This window comes from Microtus pennsylvanicus, chromosome Y (assembly GCF_037038515.1).
Source record: "Microtus pennsylvanicus isolate mMicPen1 chromosome Y, mMicPen1.hap1, whole genome shotgun sequence".
Classification (NCBI taxonomy): domain Eukaryota; kingdom Metazoa; phylum Chordata; class Mammalia; order Rodentia; family Cricetidae; genus Microtus; species Microtus pennsylvanicus.
Genome location: NC_134602.1, coordinates 24,312,664 through 24,338,702, shown reverse-complemented (window position 1 = coordinate 24,338,702; position 26,039 = coordinate 24,312,664).

Sequence of the window (26,039 nt, the reverse complement as noted above, 5' to 3'; positions counted from 1 at the left end):
TTCTCCTAAACTAATAAAAAAACCAAGATTAGGAGAAGACAAGAGCCTGAAGTAAGGCCTCAAAATGGGTCATTTTTCAAAGGAAAGGTTACCTGCCTCCATGTATGCTGTCTCCCTTTCTTAGTCAAATCCATCCTTCCAGTGTCTAGCTAACAGCTAACCATAGGATTGAACCCAACTGCCTTTGATTTCTGAAATAAGTGCTGTCCCCTTTAGGTCTAATAACAGCACAGGAAGGTTTGGAAGACTGTCCCAGCAACAATTTAAAGCAATTCTAGGACACCAAAGATGCAGCAAATTTGGTTAATTGGTAATATAGATCGTTCTGATGGGACAAAATAATGTAGCATTAAAAAAAAAACAGATTGGTGTACTCACGATGAATTTATGTGATATGGCACACACAGGCTTCTGGTTCTGAATACTTCATGCTCAGTGGGTTTTGGAGATTTTCGTGACCCTGAACCTAGCTGGAGGCTTTGGGGCCTTGAAAGGACAAGACTTAATATTTCAGGACATCCTTGTACTTGGTCCCCACTGTTTACTGATTTCCTTACAGAGAATGAGCAGCCATGTACTCCTGCTGCCATGCCTTCCCCACATGAACAGGGAGAAGACCCTATACACACAGGTCACATGTATCACATGTGAAGGCATAAGTCACAAACAAACTCCCACAGCAGTTTAAAATTGTGATTAATAGAATGATTAGTTCTTGAAAGGGGAAAAACTTAGAGATCACAATCCCTTACAAAAGCCCTCTGCAGGATCAGAAAAGGAGCCTAGTAGCCGGAAGGGAAGCTCAAGCAAGAGATCAAGCTGAAGGTAGAAGTTGCTTTTTAAAAGAGAGAGAGACCACAACTCAATGGGCTGGTATCTCAGTGGCTATTCAGGAAACATCACAGAGAAAGGATCTGCTACATGCATGAGAGTCACCGATGATTTCCCTTTAAGAAAAAAAACCATCAAAACTCCCAATAACATCATCAGCATTCAACAACATGTCTATGATTTCTTTGCCTTGCCTTTGATTGTGCAGTAAATGATGCTGATAGTTAATCTGTGCAATTAATGCAAATTTCCTTGTAACCGACTAGACAGAATTGACAGGTTATCTTAAACACAGCAGGGAGTCACTCTACGATGGAACTGGTTCATCATCACCTGTGTGACAGTGACATAATTGAGATCTTTCCTTTGTCTATAAATCTCATTATGTTCAACATGATATGTTGTCATACAGATTTCTTAGGGTTTTGTCCCACTGGTGGTTTCCTTGGTATGCTTACATAATTTTTGCCAGATCCAATCAGTTTTGCCATGCACTCTCAGCTCCACGTCATTGTGTTCCCCTTATGTTCCAGTCCAGGCATTTTAGACCTCTTGTAACTGTTGTAAGAGTATCTCATGTTCCACCTAAATGATTTAGGGTTTTATTTAGGCTGGGTTTTATATTCCATCACTGAGTTCATTGACTTTCCTTGGGCGTAATTCCTGGGACACTGAGCCTAACTCCTGGGGGATTCCTCCAGTTATTTCTCCTTTCTTAGATAGTTTACACTCTCACTATTACTGTGAGAGTGTTCCTGTAGCAAATACTCTTCTCAAGATGAGAAGAATCTTCAGCTCTCCCCCCTCCCTTCCCTGGTGGCAGAGAGCCTCCCTACTCTGCCTGCTTGGGCGCTGGGTCCTAACCCCAAGCGTAGGGTAAAGGGGAGCTCGGGGGCTTGTTTGTCCCCATAGCCCGCCTGCAGCAAGCAGGGTGGGCCCTTTGTCTGCGAGCGAACCAAGCAGCATGGAGTTTCATCAGGGCACCTAGTGAGACATCATTGTGGTGAGTGAGTGCTTCAGCACCCGGGAACATCCCGCCTACACTTCCTGATCAACATACAGGGCTACACTGCCCGGTACCTCCTCTCTCTTCCTATCCCATCCAGCTTACATCCAGATCCCCCCACCCTCTGTTTCTCTCCCCCCTCCCTTCCCTGGTGGCAGAGAGCCTCCCAGCTCTGCCTGCTTGGGCGCTGGGTCCTAACCCCAAGCGTAGGGTAAAGGGGAGCTCGGGGGCTTCTTTGTCCCCAAAGCCCGCCTGCAGCAAGCAGGGTGGGCCCTTTGTCTGCGAGCGAACCAAGCAGCATGGAGTTTCATCAGGGCACCTAGTGAGACATCATTGTGGTGAGTGAGTGCTGCGGCACCCGGGAACAGCCCGCCTACACTTCCTGATCAACCTACAGGGCTACACTGCCCGGTACCTCCTCTCTCTTCCTATCCCATCCAGCTTACATCCAGATCCCCCTACCCCCTGTCTCCCTCCATCCCTCCCTTCTTGGAGCAGAGTGCCTCCCTGTTCAGCCTGCCTGGGCGCTGGGACTGAACCCGAAGGTGAGTGCAAAGGGGAAGGTGGTAGCTCCTTTGTCTCCATAACCTGCCTGCAGCAAGCAGGGTGGGCCTTTGTTTGCAAGCTAACCAAGCAGCAAGGAGATTGGAACTGGACTCCAGGAGAAACATCACGGGGGAGTGACATCACTTGGAAGGTACATCAGTTGGCAAGAAGACCTGATCCTGTAAAAGAAGATCCATAGGAGAATATTGGAAGGAAGAGATGGGGAGACGCCAATGCAAGAATTCACCCAACAATCTGAAGAACAACACGAAACCACCAGAAGCCAGCGACCTCACAACAGGAGGACATGAACACCTTAATCATGAAGAAGGAGAAAAAACTTGACTTCATGACAGTGATTGACACCCTTAAACAGCATATAAAAAACGCCCTTATAGAAATGGATGAGAAGTATAACAGAATGTTCGAGGAATTGAGTAAATCAGTGTATGACACCCTAGGAAAGCAAGGAAAAACAATCAAGCAGATAATGGAAACAGTTCATGATTTGAAAAATGAAATGGAGGCAAAGAAGAAAACACAAACAGAGGGCCGGCTGGACATGGAAAATCTAGGTAAACGAATAGAGACTACAGAAACAAGCATAACCAGCAGAATACAAGAGATAGAAGAAAGAATCTCAGAGTCTGAGGATAACATAGAGAAAATAAACGCACTGATCAAAGAAAACAGCAAGTCCAACAAACTCTCATCACAAAACATTCAGGAAATATGGGACACAATAAAAAGACCAAACCTAAGAATAATTGGAGTAGAAGAAGGAGAAGAAGTGCAGCTCAACGGTTCAGAAAATATACTTAACAAAATTATAGAAGAAAACTTTCCCAACCTGAAGAAGGATGTACCTATGAAGGTTCAAGAGGCATACAGAACCCCAAATAGGCTGGATCAAAAAAAACATCCCCTCGCCATATAATAATCAAAACACAAAATATACAGAATAAAGAAAGAATATTAAGAGCCGCAAAGGAAAAAGGCCAACTTACTTATAAAGGTAAACCTATCAGACTTACACCTGACTTCTCTATGGAAACCATGAAAGCCAGAAGGTCCTGGATAGATGTACTGCAAAAACTAAGAGACCATGGATGCAAGCCCAGACTACTATATCCAGCCAAGCTTTCGTTCACCATAAATGGAGAAAAGAAAATTTTCCAGGATAAAAACAAATTTAAGCAATACGTAGCCACAAATCCAGCCTTACAGAAAATAATAGAAGGAAAATCACTAACCAAGGAGTCCAACAAAGACCTCAATAACTCAGACATCTAGAGACCCTTCACCAGCGCAACTCAAAGAAGGGAAACACACAAACCCTACTACTTAAAAAGTGACCGGAGTTAACAACCACTGGTCATTAATATCACTTAATGTCAATGGACTCAACTCACCTATAAAAAGGCACAGGCTAAGAGACTGGATACGAAAACAGGATCCAACATTCTGCTGTCTACAAGAAACACACCTCAACCACAAAGACAGGCACCTACTCAGAGTAAAGGGCTGGGAAAAGGCTTATCAAGCAAATGGACCTAAGAAACAAGCAGGTGTGGCCATACTAATTTCTAACAAAGTTGACGTCAAACTTAAATCAATCAAAAGAGATGGAGAGGGACATTTTATACTCATAACAGGAAAAATTCATCAGGAAGAAATCTCAATCCTGAATATCTATGCCCCTAATATCAAAGCACCCACGTATGTAAAAGAAACATTGCTAAAATTCAAGGCAACCATCAAACCGCACACACTAATAGTAGGAGACTTCAACACCCCTCTTTCACCAATGGACAGGTCAATCAGACAGAAACCTAACAGAGAAATTAGAGAATTAATGGAGGTATTGAAGCAAATGGACTTAACAGACATCTATAGAATATTCCACCCAAATAGGAAAGAATATACCTTTTTCTCTGCAGCTCATGGAACCTTCTCGAAAATTGACCACATACTTGGTAACAAAGCTAACTTACACAGCTACAAAAAAATATTACTAACCACCTGTGTCTTATCAGACCACCATGGATTAAAGTTAGAATTCAACAACAATGCTACCCCCAGAAAGCCTACAAACTCATGGAAACTGAACAGTCAACTACTGAACCATACCTGGATTAAGGAGGAAATAAAGAAAGAAATTAAAGTCTTCCTTGAATTCAATGAAAATAAAGAAACAACATACTCGAACTTATGGGACACTATGAAAGCAGTCCTGAGAGGAAAGTTCATAGCACTAAGTGCCCACTTAAAGAAAACAGAGAAAGCACATATTGGAGACTTAACAGCCCACCTGAAAGCTCTAGAAAAAAAAGAAGCAGACTCACCTAGGAGGAGTAGAAGACTGGAAATAATCAAACTGAGGGCTGAAATCAACAAAATAGAAACACAAAAAACAATCCAAAGAATCAATGAATCAAGAAGCTGGTTCCTGGAAAAAATCAACAAGATTGACAAACCCCTATCCAAACTAATCAAACGGCAGAGAGAAAATTTGCAAATTAATAAGATCAGAAATGAAAAGGGGGACATAACCACAAACACAGAGGAAATTCAGAGAGTCATTAGATCTTACTACAAAAGCTTGTATGCCACTAAACAGGAAAATGTAAAAGAAATGGACACTTTCTTAGATAAATACGATTTACCAAAATTAAATCAGGACCAGGTGAACAAGCTAAACAGACCTGTCAGTCGCGAAGAACTAGAAGCTGTTATCAAAAACCTCCCTACCAAAAAAAGCCCAGGGCCAGATGGTTTCAATGCGGAATTCTACCAGAACTTCCAAGAAGACCTAATACCTATACTCCTCAATGTATTCCACAATATAGAAACAGAAGGGTCATTACCAAATTCCTTTTATGAAGCTACAGTTACTCTGATACCAAAACCACACAAAGACTCAACCAGGAAAGAGAATTACAGGCCGATCTCACTCATGGATATCGACGCAAAAATCCTCAACAAAATACTGGCAAACCGAATCCAAGAACACATCCGAAAAATTATCCATTATGATCAAGTAGGCTTCATTCCTGAGATGCAGGGCTGGTTCAACATACGAAAATCTATCAATGTAATCCATCATATAAATAAACTGAAAGAAAAAAAACATATGATCATTTCATTAGATGCTGAAAAAGCATTTGACAAAATTCAACATCCATTTATGTTAAAAGTCTTGGAGAGATTAGGGATACAAGGGTCATACCTAAATATAATAAAAGCTATATACAGCAAGCTGACAGCTAACATCAAATTAAATGGAGAGAAACTCAAAGCCATCCCGCTTAACTCAGGAACACGACAAGGCTGCCCACTTTCGCCATACCTCTTCAATATAGTGCTGGAAGTTCTAGCAATAGCAATAAGACAGCATAATGGGATCAAGGGGATTCGAATTGGAAATGAAGAAGTTAAACTTTCGTTATTCGCAGATGATATGATAGTGTACATAAGCGACCCCCAAAATTCCACCAAAGAACTTTTACAGCTGATAAACAGCTTTAGTAATGTGGCAGGATACAAGATCAACTCCAAAAAATCAGTCGCCCTCCTATACTCAAAGGATATGGAAGCAGAGAGGGAAATCAGAGAAGCTTCTCCATTCACGATAGCCACAAACAGCATAAAATATCTTGGGGTAAATCTAACCAAGGAAGTGAAAGATCTATTTGACAAGAACTTTAAGGCATTGAAGAAAGAAATTGAAGAGGATACCAAAAAATGGATGGACATCCCTTGCTCTTGGATTGGGAGGATCAACATAGTAAAAATGGCAATTCTACCAAAGGCAATTTATAGATTCAATGCAATCCCCATCAAGATCCCATCAAAATTCTTCACAGATCTGGAGAGGACAATAATCAACTTTATATGGAAAAACAAAAAACCCAGGATAGCCAAAACAATCCTATACAATAAAGGATCTTCTGGAGGCATTACCATCCCTGACTTCAAACTCTATTACCGAGCTACAGTAATGAAAACAGGGTGGTACTGGCATAAAAACAGAGAAGTCGACCAATGGAATCGTATAGAAGACCCGGACTTTATCCCACAAACCTATGAACACCTCATTTTCGATAAAGGAGCTAAAAGTTTACATTGGAAGAAAGAAAGCATCTTCAACAAATGGTGCTGGCACAACTGGATGTCAACCTGTAGAAGAATGAAAATAGACCCCTATCTATCACCGTGCACAAAACTCAAGTCCAAATGGATTAAAGACCTCAATATCAGCCCGAAAACACTGAATCTGATAGAAGAGAAAGTGGGCAATACCCTACAACAGATGGGCACAGGCGATCGCTTCTTAGGTATAACCCCAGAAGCACAGACATTAAGGGCAACATTGAATAAATGGGACCTACTAAAACTGAGAAGCTTCTGTAAAGCAAAGGACACTGTCACTAAGACACAAAGGCAACCTACTGACTGGGAGAAGATCTTCACCAACCCCGCAACAGACAAAGGTCTGATCTCCAAAATATATAGAGAACTCAAGAAACTAGACTTTAAAATGCTAATTAACCCAATTAAAAAATGGGGCGCTGAACTGAACAGAGAATTCTCAACAGAAGAAGTTCAAATGACCAAAAGACACTTAAGGTCATGCTCAACCTCCTTAGCGATCAGGGAAATGCAAATCAAAACAACTTTGAGATATCATCTTACACCTGTAAGATTGGCTAAAGTCAAAAACACCAAGGATAGCCTTTGCTGGAGAGGCTGTGGAGGAAGGGGTACCCTCATCCATTGCTGGTGGAAATGCAATCTTGTGCAACCACTGTGGAAGTCAGTGTTTCGGTTTCTCCGGAAATTCGGGATCAACCTACCCCTGGACCCAGCAATACCACTCTTGGGAATTTACCCAAGAGATGCTCTATCACATGTCAAAAGCATTTGTTCAACTATGTTCATAGCAGTATTATTTGTAATAGCCAGAACCTGGAAACAACCTAGATGCCCTTCAATGGAAGAATGGATGAAGAAAGTATGGAATATATACACACTAGAGTACTACGCTGCGGTAAAAAACAATGACTTCTCGAATTTTGCATGCAAATGGATGGAAATAGAAAACACTATCCTGAGTGAGGTATCCCAGGCCCAAAAAGACGAACATGGGATGTACTCACTCATAATTGGTTTCTAGCCATAAATAGGGTTCACGGAGTCTACAATAGGCGAATCTAAAGAAGCTAAGTAAGAAGGTGAACCCAAGGAAAAACATATAGTTATCTTCTTGGATAAGGGAAGTAGACAAAATTGCCGGGGGGGAAAAGTGGGATCTTGGGGGTGGGGTGTGATGGGGGTTAGGGGAGATGGGGAGAGAAAAGGTAGAAGGGAAGGAGGGTGGACTTGGGGAAACAGGAGGATCGGGATAAAGGAAGGTTGGATAGGGGAGCACGGAACCACAATTCTTAGTTAAGGGACCCACTTTAGGGTGGGCAGGAGACTTGACCCTAGAGGGGCTCCCAGGTGCCCAAGCTGAGGTCCCCAGTTAGTTCCCTGGGCAGCTGAGGATAGGGAACCTGAAATGACCCTACCCTAGAGCAATACTGACGAATATATTGCATATCATCCTAGAAATTGCATCTGGCGATGGATGGAGATAGAGACAGAGACCCACACTGGAGCACTGGACTGAGCTCCCAAGGTCCCAATGAGGAGCAGAAGGAGTGAGAACATGAGCAAAGATGTCGGGACCACGAGGAGTGCACCCACCCACTGAGACACTGGAGATGATCTACTGGGAACTCACCAAGGCCAGCTGGACTGTTACCAGAAAAAGCATGGGATAAAACTGGACTCTCGGAACATGGCGAACAATGAGGGCTGATGAGACGCCAAGACAATGGCATGCGGTTTTGATCCTACGCAATGTGCTGGCTTGGTGGGAGCCTAGCCAGTCTGGATGTTCACCTTCCTAGATATGGATGGAGGGGGGAGGACCTAGGAGGTACCACAGGGCAGGGAACCCTGACAGCTCGATGGACTGGAAAGGGAGGGGGAAAGGGTGGGAGGAAGGGGAGAGGGGTGGGAGGAGGGAAAGAAGAGTGGGAGGAGGGGGAGAAGAGTGGGAGGAGGGGGAAGGAAATGGGAGGCTGGTGGGAGGAGGTGGAAATTTGTTTTTTTTTCTTTTCTTTATCCTCCTTTTATCAATAAAAAAATTAAAAAAAAAAATAAAAAAAAAGAAAAAAAAAGAATCTTCAATATTACAATCCATTTGTTATTGTGATTTAAATACACACACACACACAGACACACAAGTTAATGCACATACACTGATGATATCTCAATTTATGGGGCCATTCTGGGGATGTCAAGATCGATATCTCTTGAGTGGTTCTTAGAAGGCCATAGGGTGACCATCTCTAGGTACTTAAGCAGGGAGGAGAAGTTGACCGCACTGTGACTTGTCTATAGGAACTATGTGTGCCTTGTCCCATAGTCAGACTGATGACTGACTATCTTGAAAACCACCATGGAACTTTTGTTTGGCAAATGATGGAGATCAAGTCAGGGTCTAAATCAGAAACCTAGATGGAGCTTCCAAGCTCCAGTGGAAGAGCAGATGGATGGAGAAAAAGAGCAAGGATGTCAGGAATATAAGGGCTTGGTCCACACTATGAGACACTGTGCCTGAACTAAGGGGATTTCAACTAATCCAGTGACCTGGGAATGAAAGAACATGGGATCAAACTGGAAGCTCTGAATGTGGCTGACAATTGGGGCAGACGGAGAAGCCAAAGATAATGCCACTTGCAATTGTCTGCATATCATACACTGGCTTTTTGTGATCATATTTTCTGTGGATGCATACCTTGCTAAATCTGGATGGATGAAGGGTGGGCTTGGACTTCCCACAGCTCAAAGTACCCTGCCCTCTATTTGGACTGGTGTTTGAGTGGAGAGGTTTATTTGCGGAGCAAGAAGAATGTGGGAGGAGGAAGAGACGTGGAAAGTTTGATAATTATTATTATGAAGTAATGGAAAAATCAATAGAAAATAACCAATGAGGACATTGGAGCTAGGAAAAAAAAAACATTCATGTGAGTTGTTGACTCAGACCAAAAATTATTTTACAGAAAAAAAAACACATAAAGGGGTTGAGTTACTTGGAAAATATGACTCAAGTAATTGGGAAGAAGATTGGGGTGTTTATTTTGGGTCTTCATGGGGCTGTATGAGCAGCATTTTAGGACCTGTATGCTGGATATTTCTGGGGGTTAGTAGGGAAGAAACCTGGCTAGGAGGAGTTTTATGACATAAGTAGAGCCTTGATGATGTCACAAAGCTTTGGTTGGGGGTGGCAACTCTGTTCCACATGAAGCACTAGTCTTCTGTGAAGGTGGGCTTACTATGTTCACGGTGGCTGAGGAGGTCAGTTCAGCTCTTGGGCTCCACAACTGTTCAACCGAATTTCCAGAAGTTGGAATCTAGAGAGCCAAGATATTTTCTTTTGGTAAATATGTTTAGGAAGCAACTAGGACCTCTGTAGTCAAAGAAAGGTTTCTTTCAAATCTGCTCTGGGTCCAAAATTTATGTCGTTAACAGCTCCTATATTTGATAGCTGGGGGACGGTTAATGTCAGGTATTCTCCCCACTCTATCTTTGCTAAAAATGTCCAATTCCTCAGTCCACTTAAATGGCAAAGATCCTCTTTTTCCATATGTGTTTTAAAAGATAATTATTTCTAATAGGTGCTGTTTCACAGATTAATGTTTCTTTCTTTTGGCAGTTTGACTCTCAGTACTCACTTCTCTAATGAAGATACAGAATATCTTTATGTAATCAACCTGCATCTGCATCAGGAGACACAATAGAGAGAGCCAGTGGACTGGAGTGCCATGACCTTGGGCAGGTGGTTATAGATCAGCCAACTAACCAGTAGCTTGAGTGGTAAGGAGAGAAGTGGCTGTTCTTTGAATTCTTTGCCATCTGTTCAGATATTTCTTTCTCACTTTAGGTATAGGCATAGCTTCCTCTCTCATTGATATAGTAAGTCAGGAAGTAGGTTTCTCAGTAGAGGTCAATTGCATTTTGCAGCAGGAATATGTCTCTGATACACATATACTGAGCTGTAGACAAGAGTTTGATAATTTTCCTATTAATTTCTTAAGAACATATTCCATTTAGGTATCCAAATCTATTCAGCCCTGCCTTTTTCACCTGCTCCAAAGTTATTCCTAAAAAGAGCCTTGACCTCACATCCTCACCTTCTTATCCTTGCAGGCACTTATGGTGGAGGAAACCACTTTGTGTCTGATTTAAACTGAAGAGTTCTTCCTATGCAGAGATTGGCAGCTATGAAGCCCAAGCACAGAAACAGAGCCAAGAGACAGTGGAACAGGAGTGCTGTGGCCTATCTCAGAAAGTCTTCCGCCATGATGAAGATGCCTCTTAGTATGAGTTGCATGCCACATCTCCAGAAGAAGAATGGGCCATCGCTCCAGAAGCAAAAACTTAGTAAGCCTTTTGAGGCCCTGGAGAATATTGTTGGCCGCAGAATTTCTCATGGCTGGAAGGAAGCCAATGAACCAGTCACCCATTGGAAAGCCATCATTCTAGATCAACTGCCAACATATCCCTCTCTCTATTTGTTGAAATATGATGGGATTGATTGTGTCTATGGCTTGGAGCTTCACAGTGATGAAAGGATTTTAAACCTGAAGATCCTGCCTAATAATGTGCCATTTCCTCAGGTGACAGACACTAATCTCTCAAACACCATAGTTGGCAGAGCAGTGAAACATATATTCATGGGCACAAATGGCTCTAAGTATGACTGGAACGGGATGGTCCTAGAAGAGGTGCCAATCATGAAGACCTGGTTTTATATTACCTACAAGAAAGATCTCGTCTTCTACATTTACCACCTCCTGGATGACTACCTGGAAGGCAACCTCCACATCATGCCAGGCTCTAAGGAAGAGTGGACTGGCGTGGTCCCAGATGAGGTGCAGACCATAACGACCTGTTTCTACATTGTCAACGAGAATGATCCGGTCCTGTACCTTTACCACCATCACGATGATTCCATTGAAGGCAACCTCCACATCACGCCTGAATGTCCTCCAGTAGAGGTGACTTTGGAATTAGGCAGGGATTCCTTGGAGGGCAAAAGAGTGCAGTACAACAAAAAAGATGGAACCCAAGAGATAGGTAAAATTATTTGCCAAGTTCCCAACAAACCTTCTGTGTATTTCATCAAGTTTGATAGTGACTTCCATATCTATGTCTATGATTTGGTGAAGATCTGTTAAAGTGAAATTCTCAAATTTTGAGGGGCAGACTTAATTCTCTCTTTGGGAATGTGTTTTTTTCAGAGATACCTCAGGTCTTCTATGAATCCTGGTATCTTTTCCAATGGATTATTCTTTCTCAAAGAATAAAAGTTTGTTAACATGTTGTGTTATTTGGTCAATGATGGATTGTGTTTGGTGGATGGGGCATCACAGAAATACATGCCTCAAAACAAAGCAGGATTTATGGTCTTTTCCCCTTGGAGAGTAAAGGACTGGGGAAGCGTGGTGTGGTAAAGGACAAGATGGCTGTCAAGGAAGCAGTGGAGAGGGGACAAAAAGTTGTATGATCTCAGGGCGGTATTAAGCTTGAGGGAAAACCATGTCAAATGGAAAGATGTGACCGATATCAGCGTGAGGTATTGGGACTTAAGAGGATAAAGAGTAGATTAATCAGGAAGGGACACAAATGTATACTCAAAATCAGAGAAAATTAGGTTTCATTTGATGAGTGGTTTAATTCATACTGGCTGTAAGTCAAAGGATGTTTGATCTCCACTAGAGCATGTTGCTTAGTGAAAAGTGTCTCCGCTCAGTTGCTCTTCTCCAGTAAGTTGGACATCAAGCTACCTACTTAGTTTTGCCAGAATTCTGTCTGCCACCTACTTTGTCATGCCTGGATTCGGTATGCCTTGAACTCTCATAGGTCTTATCCATGCCATCCAACCCTTGTCAGTTCATTTAAATAATTGCCCTGCCATATCTGGAAAACAGTGTTCCCTTTCATTGATCATGTTCTGTAGTACTTGGGCTATAAAACTCATGAACACACTCACCCACACACAGGATAAACATGTACATATGATGCCCACTAGTGTGTGACATGCACACATATGATGAATGCACCGAACTCCATAATATCAGTAAAGTAGGGAATCCATGATGCTAGGTGGAGTCTGGTAAAGACCCCACACACCCATCAAACTGCCAAACACCAATATGGTACTGATGTCTAACTCCCATCCTGTAAGGAACCTGCTGTCCTGTAACTATGCTATTTTTGGTTCCTTCATCTTCACAAACTTGGTTAAAATATTAGAGTTGTCAAACTGGGAGTTAGGGTCCAGCATGGAGATCAGCTGTCCCAGGTCAGGTGATTTGGCTACAATTTGGGTGAGAAATTGTACCAGGGAATTCTGGTACACCCTCTCCTCTTCTTCTCCCTGTCCTCATCATCACTCTTGTGGGTGGGCCTGGAGCACAAAGGAGGTAAAATGGAATAAGCCTCCTCCTTACTGGAAAACCTTGTCAATCCTTAATTTGACCTGACTCTCTGAGGGAATGCAGCACATTTTTTCCTACTAGGTCTCCTCATTCATTGGTTCACTCATTTTTCCAAGGAATGATTGAATTCATCCATTTTTCCTTGTCTCTCTCTTCTTTCTTCCCCTCTTCCATTTCCCCCTTGATTGTAGAAATTTGAGCAGCAGGGCTGCATCCCCATTTGGGCCGCCTTGTAAGGTTATGCTCTAAAATCACAACACAAAACTATTCATTTCAACACTGCCTGCCCCATTATTTTCAGCCTCTTAACCCATGTCTAATAATGTATGTTGCAGCACGAGGTGCGCTTAGAAGGAAAGATTTAGCATGTCTGACCTGGTGGCTGGCTGTATCGCCATCTGCCTCAGAGTGCAGAGCTACCATTTCTGCCCATGGGAGAGGTGCATGGCATCTCTAAGCTCAATTCCTATTCCTCCCAGCATTCTCTTATGTTTATTCCACCCACCTATGTTCTAACCTTTCAGGCCAAACAGTTTCTTTAGTTACTTAACCAATGACCTATACTCCATCATTACTCCTATTTCTGTTTAAACAAGAACGGAATCTTTAACTTTAACATAGCAAAATTACATATAACAAAACAGTTATCAAGCAAGAATTACAGTTACAATATTTATATCTATTTTATCTTTTATCATAACAATGGAAAACTATAACTATCTATCTATTCTTCAACTCCATCAGAGACTCCAAAATAATACAGTATTACCTAAGCAAACAAAAAGTAAGCCATTTTCAAACTCTAGAAATGACAGAGGCATCTCGCTGCCTGGACAGTCACCCAAAGTTCCTCTGTACCGTTGGTGTTTCCATCCTCAGCCTACAGGCCCATAGTTTCCAGCAGACATTTCCATGAAGCAGGAATTTTCAAAGGCAGTCACTATCTGCTTGTCTGGAAGAATGTTTTGCTGACCCTTTCCTGAATCAGGAACACGAAAAGATCATCTCACCTTTAGGCAAGTTCAGTAGTCCTCTCTCTGAGTGTTTTCTGTGTACAGTTTATGCAACAATCCAGGCAAGAGCAGTTTCTTCCCCAAATGGCTATCAAACTCCATAAGGATCCTCTGTGATGCCCATCTTCTTCCTGAAGTAGATATGTGCTGCCAAGAGTAGAGTGTCTCACTGTCATGAAAAACCCTAAGGTACTAAAACATTAAATAGCCTATTTTGTAGTCTAGAGAGATATGAATAATGCCTATCTAACTGAAATATATATATCTATGTAGCTAGAAAATCTAACTAACATGACTACAAACTTGACTATTATTAATGATTATCCATTAATAACCTATATACATTATATTTTTAAATGAACTACACAATCACAATACCTTAATTAAGATCAAAAATGCATATACATATAACAAAATTGACCTAAAATCTCTATCAGTAAAGCAAAATCTATACTAATGCAAATATTCATATCTATATCACATCCTACTTTAAATGGAAAAGAACGTTTATAAGCCATATTTGGGAACGTGGGTGCAGTTTTTCTCTCCAAAACACTTCCTGCTGAATGGTGGCATCATTATTGATTTATCTCAGTTGGCAGTTGAGTGAAGCAATTTTTTAAAGGTGTTCACAGCAACCGTTAAGTAGGGTGTGGTCCATCCTACCATATTAGGATAGAGGCATCCACAGACTATCACCCTCTGTGAAAACAAAATAGAAACTCCTTTCCAAAGCATCATGTCCTTAGATCCAAATTTCAAAGTCAAGGCATTTTCAAAATATCTATGTTGGATTATTTCAGCAGCTTTTATAAAGAAACATCTTTTAGCAGCTATTGCTACTGCCTCAAAATTCAAATGATTCAAAAAGAGCATAATAGCATACAATATCAAAATTCGCTGTGAATTTTCCATCTTTGTGCGCTTCAATTTAACCTCTAGTTGGTTTATTTTTCCTTTTTATTTTTTGCCTTTTGAGACAGGTTCTCTGTATCTTTGACCTGGAATAACTCTGTATACCTGTCTGTCCTTGAAGTCTCAGAGATCTGCCTCTCTCTGCCTTTCAGGAACTGGGATTAAAGGTGTATGCTACTACACATTGAACTCACAAAGATCTGTTTGTCTCTGCCTTCAAGGCACTGGGATTAAAGGCATGTGCTACCTCACCTTGAAGGTACCGAGGTCAATCTCCCTCTGCCTCCCATGTGTTGGGTTTACAGGTGTGTACTACCACACCCAAAAACTCTCTTCCTTTTTTTAACTTTAAGAACTTCAAATTTTAGCCTGCACATATTTTTAACACACTGTAAATCATTTAAAAATTTTCTTTGTCTTTGAATCTCTCTTTACTCTATTTCTCTCTCTGTTTTTCTGACCACATGAGTCTTTCATTTACCAAGCAATCTCAGTAGGACTAAAGCCGTGGCTTTGCTGGCCAGATGTAGCCCATTCCTTAGCTTTCTGCCATTCCAACCTTGTGGCTGAGGTACCGAACAGAGCCGCATTCAGTGCCACAAGTCTACAGTGTTTCAAGGTCCTTGCCATCAAAGAGCCTGCAACAGACAACACTCAAGCCCTCTTTCTGTAGCTGGCCCTCCTTCCTCAAACAGTCAGAGTTTGCCCAGGCAGGATGGCCCAGAAAGCCGGCATTTTAAAACAACACAGTTTTTTTTCCTGCTACTGCTGAAAACATACAAGCATTCAGTTGGCTTTTATCAACACCATTTAAATGTTTTGTGGCAGGACCTCTTAAGGGCTGCAGGGTTTTGCAGCTGAAGCTGAGTCAGCAAGCCCCTTTTAGATGAGAGCCCTTGCTTTCTTCTAGCAAGCAGAGCAGACCGAGAAATCGCTGCTACCAAGAACACATGCTTTACCCTATCCCAAGCTTTCTCAGGCTTTCAGTGGATTCAGTTGTCCACAAGGCTACAAGATCATTCTGTAGTTATTTGAGCAGCGAGGCTGTGTCCCCAGCACCACGGCCGCATGAAGGTTATGCCTGAAATAAATACACAAAAACTGTATTCTTTTAAACACTGCTGGCCCATTAGATTCAGCATTTTAACCCATTTCTAATAATCAGTGTAGTATAACGAGGTGCACTTACCAGGAAAAATTCAGCATGTCTGACATGGTGGCTGGCTGCATCAACATCTGCCTCAGAGAGCAGAGCTATGGCATCTGCCGGGGAGAGGGGAGCATGGCTTCTCTGAGCTCACTAACAATTCCTCCCGGCATTCTATTTTGTTTACTCCACCTACCTATGTTCTAACCTATCAGCTGAAGCGGATTCTTTCTTTAATTAATCAATAAACTTCTTCTGTCACTTTATCCTTTCAACAGCTTGCCCATATAAATCTCCCATGTGTCTTCTGTTGTATAATCTTTCATTTGTAAAGAACTTGCACTCTCAGGGGAGGATTTTTCTGATATCTCTGTGGATGGAGATCATATGAGGAAGATCAGATGAGCAACCATGACAACTCTAATGCTGTAGAGTTAGGTGGACCAGAGATTGATGGCTGACATTCCTGTGCTATGCATCAGATGCCCCTGAACTCTGGCCCTGTTGACAGACAGGCAGACATCAAGTTGGTCACACATACTTAACTCATTCAGGTTCACAGATACTGTAAATGGAGTTTTAATTCTTCTCCTAAACTAATAAAAAAACCAAGATTAGGAGAAGAGAAGAGCCTGAAGTAAGGCCTCAAAATGGGTCATTTTGCAAAGGAAAGGTTACCTGCCTCCATGTATGCTGTCTCCCTTTCTTAGTCAAATCCATCCTTCCAGTGTCTAGCTAACAGCTAACCATAGGATTGAACCCAACTGCCTTTGATTTCTGAAATAAGTGCTGTCCCCTTTAGGTCTCATAACAGCACAGGAAGGTTTGGAAGACTGTCCCAGCAACAATTTAAAGCAATTCTAGGACACCCAAGATGCGGCAAATTTGGTTAATTGGTATTATAGATCGTTCTGATGGGAAAAAATGATGTAGTATTAAAAAAAAAAAACAGATTGGTGTACTCACGATGAATTTATGTGATATGGCACACACAGGCTTTTGGTTCTGAATTCTTCATGCTCGGTGGGTTTTGGAGATTGTCGTGACCCTGAACCTAGCTGGAGGCTTTGGGGCCTTGAAAGGACAAGACTTAATATTTCAGGACATCCTTGTACTTGGTGCTCACTGTTTACTGATTTCCTTACAGAGAATGAGCAGCCATCTACTCCTGCTGCCATGCCTTCCCCACATGAACAGAGAGAAGACCCTATACACACAGGTCGCTTGTATCACATGTGAAGGCATAAGTCACAAACAAACTCCCAGAGCAGTTTAGAATTGTGATTAATAGAATGATTAGTTCTTGAAAGGGGAAAAACTTAGAGATCACAATCCCTGACAAAAGCCCTCTGCAGGATCAGAAAAGGAGCCTAGTAGCCGGAAGGGAAGCTCAAGCAAGAGATCAAGCTGAAGGTAGAAGTTGCTTTTCAAAAGAGAGAGAGACCACAACTCAATGGGCTGGTATCTCAGTGGCTATTCAGGAAACATCACAGAGAAAGGATCTGCTTCATGCATGAGAGTCACCGATGATTTCCCTTTAAGAAAAAAACCCATCAAAACTCCCAATAACATCATCAGAATTCAACAACATGTCTATGATTTCTTTGCCTTGCCTTTGATTGTGCAGTAAATGATGCTGATAGTTAATCTGTGCAATTAATGCAAATTTCCTTGTAACTGACTAGACAGAATTGACAGGTTTTCTTAAACAAAGCAGGGAGTCACTCTACGATGGAACTGGTTCATCATCACCTGTGTGACAGTGACATAATTAAGATCTTTCCTTTGTCTATAAATCTCATTATGTTCAACATGATATGTTGTCATACAGATTTCTTAGGGTTTTGTCCCACTGGTGGTTTCCTTGGTATGCTTACATAATTTTTGCCAGATCCAATCAGTTTTGCCATGCACTCTCAGCTCCACGTCATTGTGTTCCCCTTATGTTCCAGTCCAGGCATTTTAGACCTCTTGTAACTGTTGTAAGAGTATCTCATGTTCCACCTAAATGATTTAGGGTTTTATTTAGGCTGGGTTTTATCTTCCATCACAGAGTTCATTGACTTTCCTTGGGCGTAATTCCTGGGACACTGAGCCTAACTCCTGGGGGATTCCTCCAGTTATTTCTCCTTGCTGAGACTGTTTACACTCTCACTATTACTGTGAGAGTGTTCCTAGAGCAAATACTCTTCTCAAGATGAGAAGAAACTTCAATATTACAATCCATTTGTTATTGTGATTTAAATACACACACAAACACACACAAGTTAATGCACATACAATGATGATATCTCAATTTATGGGGCCATTCTGGGGATGTCAAGATCGATATCTCTCGAGTGGTTCTCAGAAGGCCATAGGGTGACCCTCTCTAGGTACTTAAGCAGGGAGGAGATGTTGACCGCACTGTGACATGTCCCTAGGAACTATGTGTGCCTTGTCCCATAGTCAGACTGATGACTGACTATCTTGAAAACCACCATGGAACTTTTGTTTGGCAAATGATGTAGATCAAGTCAGGGTCAAAATCAGAAAACTAGATGGAGCTTCCAAGCTCCAGTGGAAGAGCAGATGGATTGAGAAAAAGAGCAAGTATGTCAGGAATATAAGGGCTTGGTCCACACTATGAGACACTGTGCCTGAACTAAGGGGATTTCAACTAATCCAGTGACCTGGGAATGAAAGAACATGGGATCAAACTGGAAGCTCTGAATGTGGCTGACAATTGGGGCAGACGGAGAAGCCAAAGATAATGGCACTTGCAATTGTCTGCATATCATACACTGGCTTTTTGTGATCATATTGTTTGTGGATGCATACCTTGCTAAATCTGGATGGATGAAGGGTGGGCTTGGACTTCCCACAGCTCAAAGTACCCTGCCCTCTATTTGGACTGGTGTTTGAGTGGAGAGGTTTATTTGCGGAGCAAGAAGAATGTGGGAGGAGGAAGAGAAGTGGAAAGTTTGATAATTATTATTATGAAGTAATGGAAAAATCAATAGAAAATAACCAATGAGGACATTGGAGCTAGGAAAAAAAAACATTCATGTGAGTTGGTGACTCAGACCAAAAATTATTTTACGGAAAAAAAAACACATAAAGGGGTTGAGTTACTTGGAAAATTTGACTCAAGTAATTGGGAAGAAGATTGGGGTGTTTATTTTGGGTCTTCATGGGGCTGTATGAGCAGCATTTTAGGACCTGTATGCTGGATATTTCTGGGGGTTAGTAGGGAAGAAACCTGGCTAGGAGGAGTTTTATGACATAAGTAGAGCCTTGATGATGTCACAAAGCTTTGGTTGGGGGTGGCAACTCTGTTCCACATGAAGCACTAGTCTTCTGTGAAGGTGGGCTTACTATGTTCACGGTGGCTGAGGAGGTCAGTTCAGCTCTTGGGCTCCACAACTGTTCAACCGAATTTCCAGAAGTTGGAATCTAGAGAGCCAAGATATTTTCTTTTGGTAAATATGTTTAGGAAGCAACTAGGACCTCTGTAGTCAAAGAAAGGTTTCTTTCAAATCTGCTCTGGGTCCAAAATTTATGTCGTTAACAGCTCCTATATTTGATAGCTGGGGGACGGTTAATGTCAGGTATTCTCCCCACTCTATCTTTGCTAAAAATGTCCAATTCCTCAGTCCACTTAAATGGCAAAGATCCTCTTTGTCCATATGTGTTTTAAAAGATAATTATTTCTAATATGTACTGATGCACAGATTAATGTTTCTTTCTTTTGGCTGTTTGACTCACAGTTCTCACTTCTCTAATGAAGATACAGAATATCTTTATGTAATCAACCTGGATCTGGATCAGGAGACACAATAGAGAGAGCCAGTGGACTGGAGTGCCATGACCTTGGGCAGGTGGTTATAGATCAGCCAACTAACCAGTAGCTTGAGTGGTAAGGAGAGGAGTGGCTGTTCTTTGAATTCTTTGCCATCTGTTCAGATATTTCTTTCTCACTTTAGGTATAGGCATAGCTTCCTCTCTCATTGATATAGTAAGTCAGGAAGTAGGTTTCTCAGTAGAGGTCAATTGCATTTTGCAGCAGGAATATGTCTCTGATACACATATACTGAGCTGTAGACAAGAGTTTGATAATTTTCCTATTAATTTCTTAAGAACATATTCCATTTAGGTATCCAAATCTATTCAGCCCTGCCTTTTTCACCTGCTCCAAAGTTATTCCTAAAAAGAGCCTTGACCTCACATCCTCACCTTCTTATCCTTGCAGGCACTTATGGTGGAGGAAACCACTTTGTGTCTGATTTAAACTGAAGACTTCTTCCTATGCAGAGATTGGCAGCTATGAAGCCCAAGCACAGAAACAGAGCCAAGAGACAGTGGAACAGGAGTGCTGTGGCCTATCTCAGAAAGTCTCCCACCATGATGAAGATGCCTCTTAGTATGAGTTGCATGCCACATCTCCAGAAGAAGAATGGGCCATCGCTCCAGAAGCAAAAACTTAGTAAGCCTTTTGAGGCCCTGGAGAATATTGTTGGCCGCAGAATTTCTCATAGCTGGAAGGAAGCCAATGAACCAGTCACCCATTGGAAAGCCATCATTCTAGATCAACTGCCAACATATCCCTCTCTCTATTGGTTGAAATATGATGGGATTGATTGTGTCTATGGCTTGGAGCTTCATAGTGATGAAAGAATTTTAAACCTGAAGATCCTGCCTAATAATGTGCCATTTCCTCAGGTGACAGACACTCATCTCTCAAACACCATAGTTGGCAGAGCAGTGAAACATACATTCATGGGCACAAATGGCTCTAAGAATGACTGGAACGGGATGGTCCTAGAAGAGGTGCCAATCATGAAGACCTGGTTTTATATTACCTACAAGAAAGATCCGGTCTTGTACATTTACCACCTCCTGGATGACTACCTGGAAGGCAACCTCCACATCATGCCAGGCTCTAAGGAAGAGTGGACTGGCGTGGTCCCAGATGAGGTGCAGACCATAACGACCTGTTTCTACATTGTCAACGAGAATGATCCGGTCCTGTACCTTTACCACCATCATGATGATTCCATTGAAGGCAACCTCCACATCACGCCTGAATGTCCTCCAGTAGAGGTGACTTTGGAATTAGGCAGGGATTCCTTGGAGGGCAAAAGAGTGCAGTACAACAAAAAAGATGGAACCCAAGGGATAGGTAAAATTATTTGCCAAGTTCCCAACAAACCTTCTGTGTATTTCATCAAGTTTGATAATGACTTCCATATCTATGTCTATGATTTGGTGAAGATCTGTTAAAGTGAAATTCTCAAATTTTGAGGGGCAGACTTAATTCTCTCTTTGGGAATGTGTTTTTTCAGAGATACCTCAGGTCTTCTATGAATCCTGGTATCTTTTCCAATGGATTATTATTTCTCAAAGAATAAAAATTTGTTAACATGTTGTGTTATTTGGTCAATGATGGATTGTGTTTGGTGGATGGGGCATCACAGAAATACATGCCTCCAAACAAAGCAGGATTTATGGTCTTTTCCCCTTGGAGAGTACAGGACTGGGGATGCGTGGTGTGGTAAAGGACAAGATGGCTGTCAAGGAAGCAGTGGAGAGGGGACAAAAAGTTGTATGATCTCGGGGCGGTAAGAAGCTTGAGGGAAAACCATGTCAAATGGAAAGATGTGACCGATATCAGCGTGAGGTATTGGGACTTAAGAGGATAAAGAGTAGATTAATCAGGAAGGGACACAAATGTATACTCAAAATCAGAGAAAATTAGGTTTCATTTGATGAGTGGTTTAATTCGTACTGGCTGTAAGTCAAAGGATGTTTGATCTCCACTAGAGCATGTTGCTTAGTGAAAAGTGTCTCCGCTCAGTTGCTCTTCTCCAGTAAGTTGGACATCAAGCTACCTACTTAGTTTTGCCAGAATTCTGTCTGCCACCTACTTTGTCATGCCTGGATTCGGTATGCCTTGAAATCTCATAGGTCTTATCCATGCCATCCAACCCTTGTCAGTTCATTTAAATAATTGCCCTGCCATATCTGGAAAACAGTGTTCCCTTTCATTGATCATGTTCTGTAGTACTTGGGCTATAAAACTCATGAACACACTCACCCACACACAGGATAAACATGTACATATGATGCCCACTAGTGTGTGACATGCACACATATGATGAATGCACCGAACTCCATAATATCAGTAAAGTAGGGAATCCATGATGCTAGGTGGAGTCTGGCAAAGACCCCACACACCCATCAAACCGCCAAATACCAGTATGGTACTGATGTCTGACTCCCATCCTGTAAGGAACCTGCCATCCTGTAACTGGGATATTTTTGGTTCCTTCATCTTCACAAACTTGGTTAAAATGTTAGAGTGGTCAAACTGGGAGGTAGGGTCCAGCATGTAGATCAGCTGTCCCAGGTCAGGTGATTTGGCTACAATTTGGGTGAGAAGTTGTACCAGGGAATTCTGGTACACCATCTCCTCTTCTTCTCCCTGTCCTCATCATCACTCTTGTGGGTGGGCCTGGAGCACAAAGAAGGTAAAATGGAATAAGCCTCCTCCTTAGTGGAAAACCTTGTCAATCCTTAATTTGACCTGACTCTCTGAGGGAAGGCAGCACATTTTTTCCTACTAGGTCTCCTCATTCATTGGTTCACTCATTTTTCCAGTGAATGATTGAATTCATCCATTCTTCCTTGTCTCTCTCTCTTCTTTCTTCCCTTGTTCCATGTCCCCCTTGATTGTAGAAATTTGAGCAGCAGGGCTGCATCCACATGGGGCCGCCTTGTAAGGTTATGCTCCGAAATAATAACACAAAACTATTCATTTCAACACTGCCTGCCCCAATCTTTGCAGCCTCTTAACCCATGTCTAATAATGTATGTTGCAGCACGAGGTGCGCTTAGAAGGAAAGATTTAGCATGTCTGACCTGGTGGCTGGCTGTATCGCCATCTGCCTCAGAGTGCAGAGCTACCATTTCTGCCCATGGGAGAGGTGCATGGCATCTCTAAGCTCAATTCCTATTCCTCCCAGCATTCTCTTATGTTTATTCCACCCACCTATGTTCTAACCTTTCAGGCCAAACAGTTTCTTTATTTAATTAACCAATGACCTATACTCCATCATTACTCCTATTTCTGTTTAAACAAGAACGGAATCTTTAACTTTAACATAGCAAAATTACATATAACAAAACAGTTATCAAGCAAGAATTACAGTTACAATATTTATATCTATTTTATCTTTTATCATAACAATGGAAAACTATAACTATCTATTCTTCAACTCCATCAGAGACTCCAGAATAATACAGTATTACCTAAGCAAACAAAAAGTAAGCCATTTTCAAACTCTAGAAATGACAGAGACATCTCGCTGCCTGGACAGTCACCCAAAGTTCCTCTGTACCGTTGGTGTTTCCATCCTCAGCCTACAGGCCCATAGTTTCCAGCAGACATTTCCATGAAGCAGGAATTTTCAAAGGCAGTCACTATCTGCTTGTCTTGAAGAATGTTTTGCTGACCCTTTCCTGAATCAGGAACACGAAAAGATCATCTCACCTTTAGGCAAGTTCAGTAGTCCTCTCTCTGAGTTTTTTCTGTGTACAGTTTATGCAACAATCCAGGCAAGAGCAGTTTCTTCCCCAAATGGCTATCAAACTCCATAAGGATCCTCTGTGATGCCCATCTTCTTCCTGAAGTAGATATGTGCTGCCAAGAGTAGAGTGTCTCACTGTCATGAAAAACCCTAAGGTACTAAAACATTAAATAGCCTATTTTGTAGACTAGAGAGATATGAAGAATGCCTATCTAACTGAAATATATATATCTATGTAGCTAGAAAATCTAACTAACATGACTACAAACTTGACTATTATTAATGATTATCCATTAATAACCTATATACCTTATATTTTTAAATGAACTACACAATCACAATACCTTAATTAAGATCAAAAATGCATATACATATAACAAAATTGACCTAAAATCTCTATCAGTAAAGCAAAATCTATACTAATGCAAATATTCATATCTATATCACATCCTACTTTAAATGGAAAAGAACGTTTATAAGCCATATTTGGGAACGTGGGTGCAGTTTCTTCTCTCCAAAATGCTTCCTGCTGAATGGTGGCATCATTATTTATTTATCTCAGTTGGCAGTTGAGCGAAGCAATTTTTTAAAGGTGTTCACAGCAACCTTTAAGTAGGGCGTGGTCCATCCTACCATATTAGGATAGAGGCATCCACAGACTATCACCCTCTGTGAAAACAAAATAGAAAATCCTTTCCAAAGCATCATGTCCTTAGATCCAAATTTCAAAGTCAAGGCATTTTCAAAATATCTATGTTGGATTATTTCAGCAGCTTTTATAAAGAAACATCTTTTAGCAGCTATTGCTACTGCCTCAAAATTCAAATGATTCAAAAAGAGCATAATAGCATACAATATCAAAATTCGCTGTGAATTTTCCATCTTTGTGCGCTTCAATTTAACCTCTATTTTGTTTACTTTTCCTTTTTATTTTTTGCCTTTTGAGACAGGTTCTCTGTATCTTTGACCTGGAATAACTAACTCTGTATACCTGTCTGTCCTTGAAGTCTCAGAGATCTGCCTCTCTCTGCCTTTCAGGCATTGGGATTAAAGTTGTATGCTACTACACATTGAACTCACAAAGATCTGTTTGTCTCTGCCTTCAAGGCACTGGGATTAAAGGCGTGTGCTACCTCACCTTGAAGGTACAGAGGTCAATCTCCCTCTGCCTCCCATGTGTTGGGTTTACAGGTGTGTACTACCACACCCAACAACTCTCTTCTTTTTTTTAACTTTAAGAACTTCAAATTTTAGCCTGCACATATTTTTAACACACTGTAAATCATTTCAAATTTTTCTTTGTTTTGAATCTCTCTTTACTCTATTTCTCTCTCTGATATTCTGACCACATGAGACTTTCATTTACCAAGCAATCTCAGTAGGACTAAGGCCGTGGCTTTGCTGGCCAGATGTAGCCCATTCCTTAGCTTTCTGCCATTCCAACCTTGTGGCTGAGGTACCGAACAGAGCCGCATTCAGTGCCACAAGTCTACAGTGTTTCAAGGTCCTTGCCATCAAAGAGGCTGCAACAGACAACACTCAAGCCCTCTTTCTGTAGCTGGCCCTCCTTCCTCAAACAGTCAGAGTTTGCCCAGGCAGGATGGCCCAGAAAGCCGGCATTTTAAAACAACACAGTTTCTTTTTCCTGCTACTGCTGAAAACATACAAGCATTCAGTTGGCTTTTTTTTTCAATAAAAATAAGTTTTTTATTGAGCACAGAAACATGAAGCAATTTTATTTATTTTTTTATCAGGCTCTGGGTTGGTTTTAATTTCTGGCCCGTGTCCTTGGACATTCCTTCCACATTTTCTTTTTTTTTTTTTTTAATTTATTTATTTATTTAAGATTTCTGTCTCTTCCCTGCCACCGCCTCCAATTTCCCTCCCCCTCCCCCAATTAAGTCTCCCCCCCAGCCCGAAAAGCAATCAGGGTTCCCTGTCCTGTGGGAAGTCCAAGGAACCACCACCTCCATCCAGGTCTACTAAGTTGAGCATCCAAACTGCCTAGGCTCCCACAAAGCCAGTGGCTTTTATCAACACCATTTAAATGTTTTGTGGCAGGACCTCTTAAGGGCTGCAGGGTTTTGCAGCTGAAGCTGAGTCAGCAAGCCTCTTTTAGATGAGAGCCCTTGCTTTCTTCTAGCAAGCAGAGCAGACCGAGAAATCGCTGCTACCAAGAAAACATGCTTTACTCTTTCCCAAGCTTTCTCAGGCTTTCAGTGGATTCAGTTGTCCACAAGGCTGCAAGCCATTCTGTAGTTATTTGAGCAGCGAGGCTGTGTCCCCAGCACCACGGCCACATGAAGGTTATGCCTGAAATAAATACACAAATCTGTATTCTTTTAAACAATGCTGGCCCATTAGATTCAGCATTTTAACCCATTTCTAATAATCAGTGTAGTATAACGAGGTGCACTTACCAGGAAAAATTCAGCATGTCTGACATGGTGGCTGGCTGCA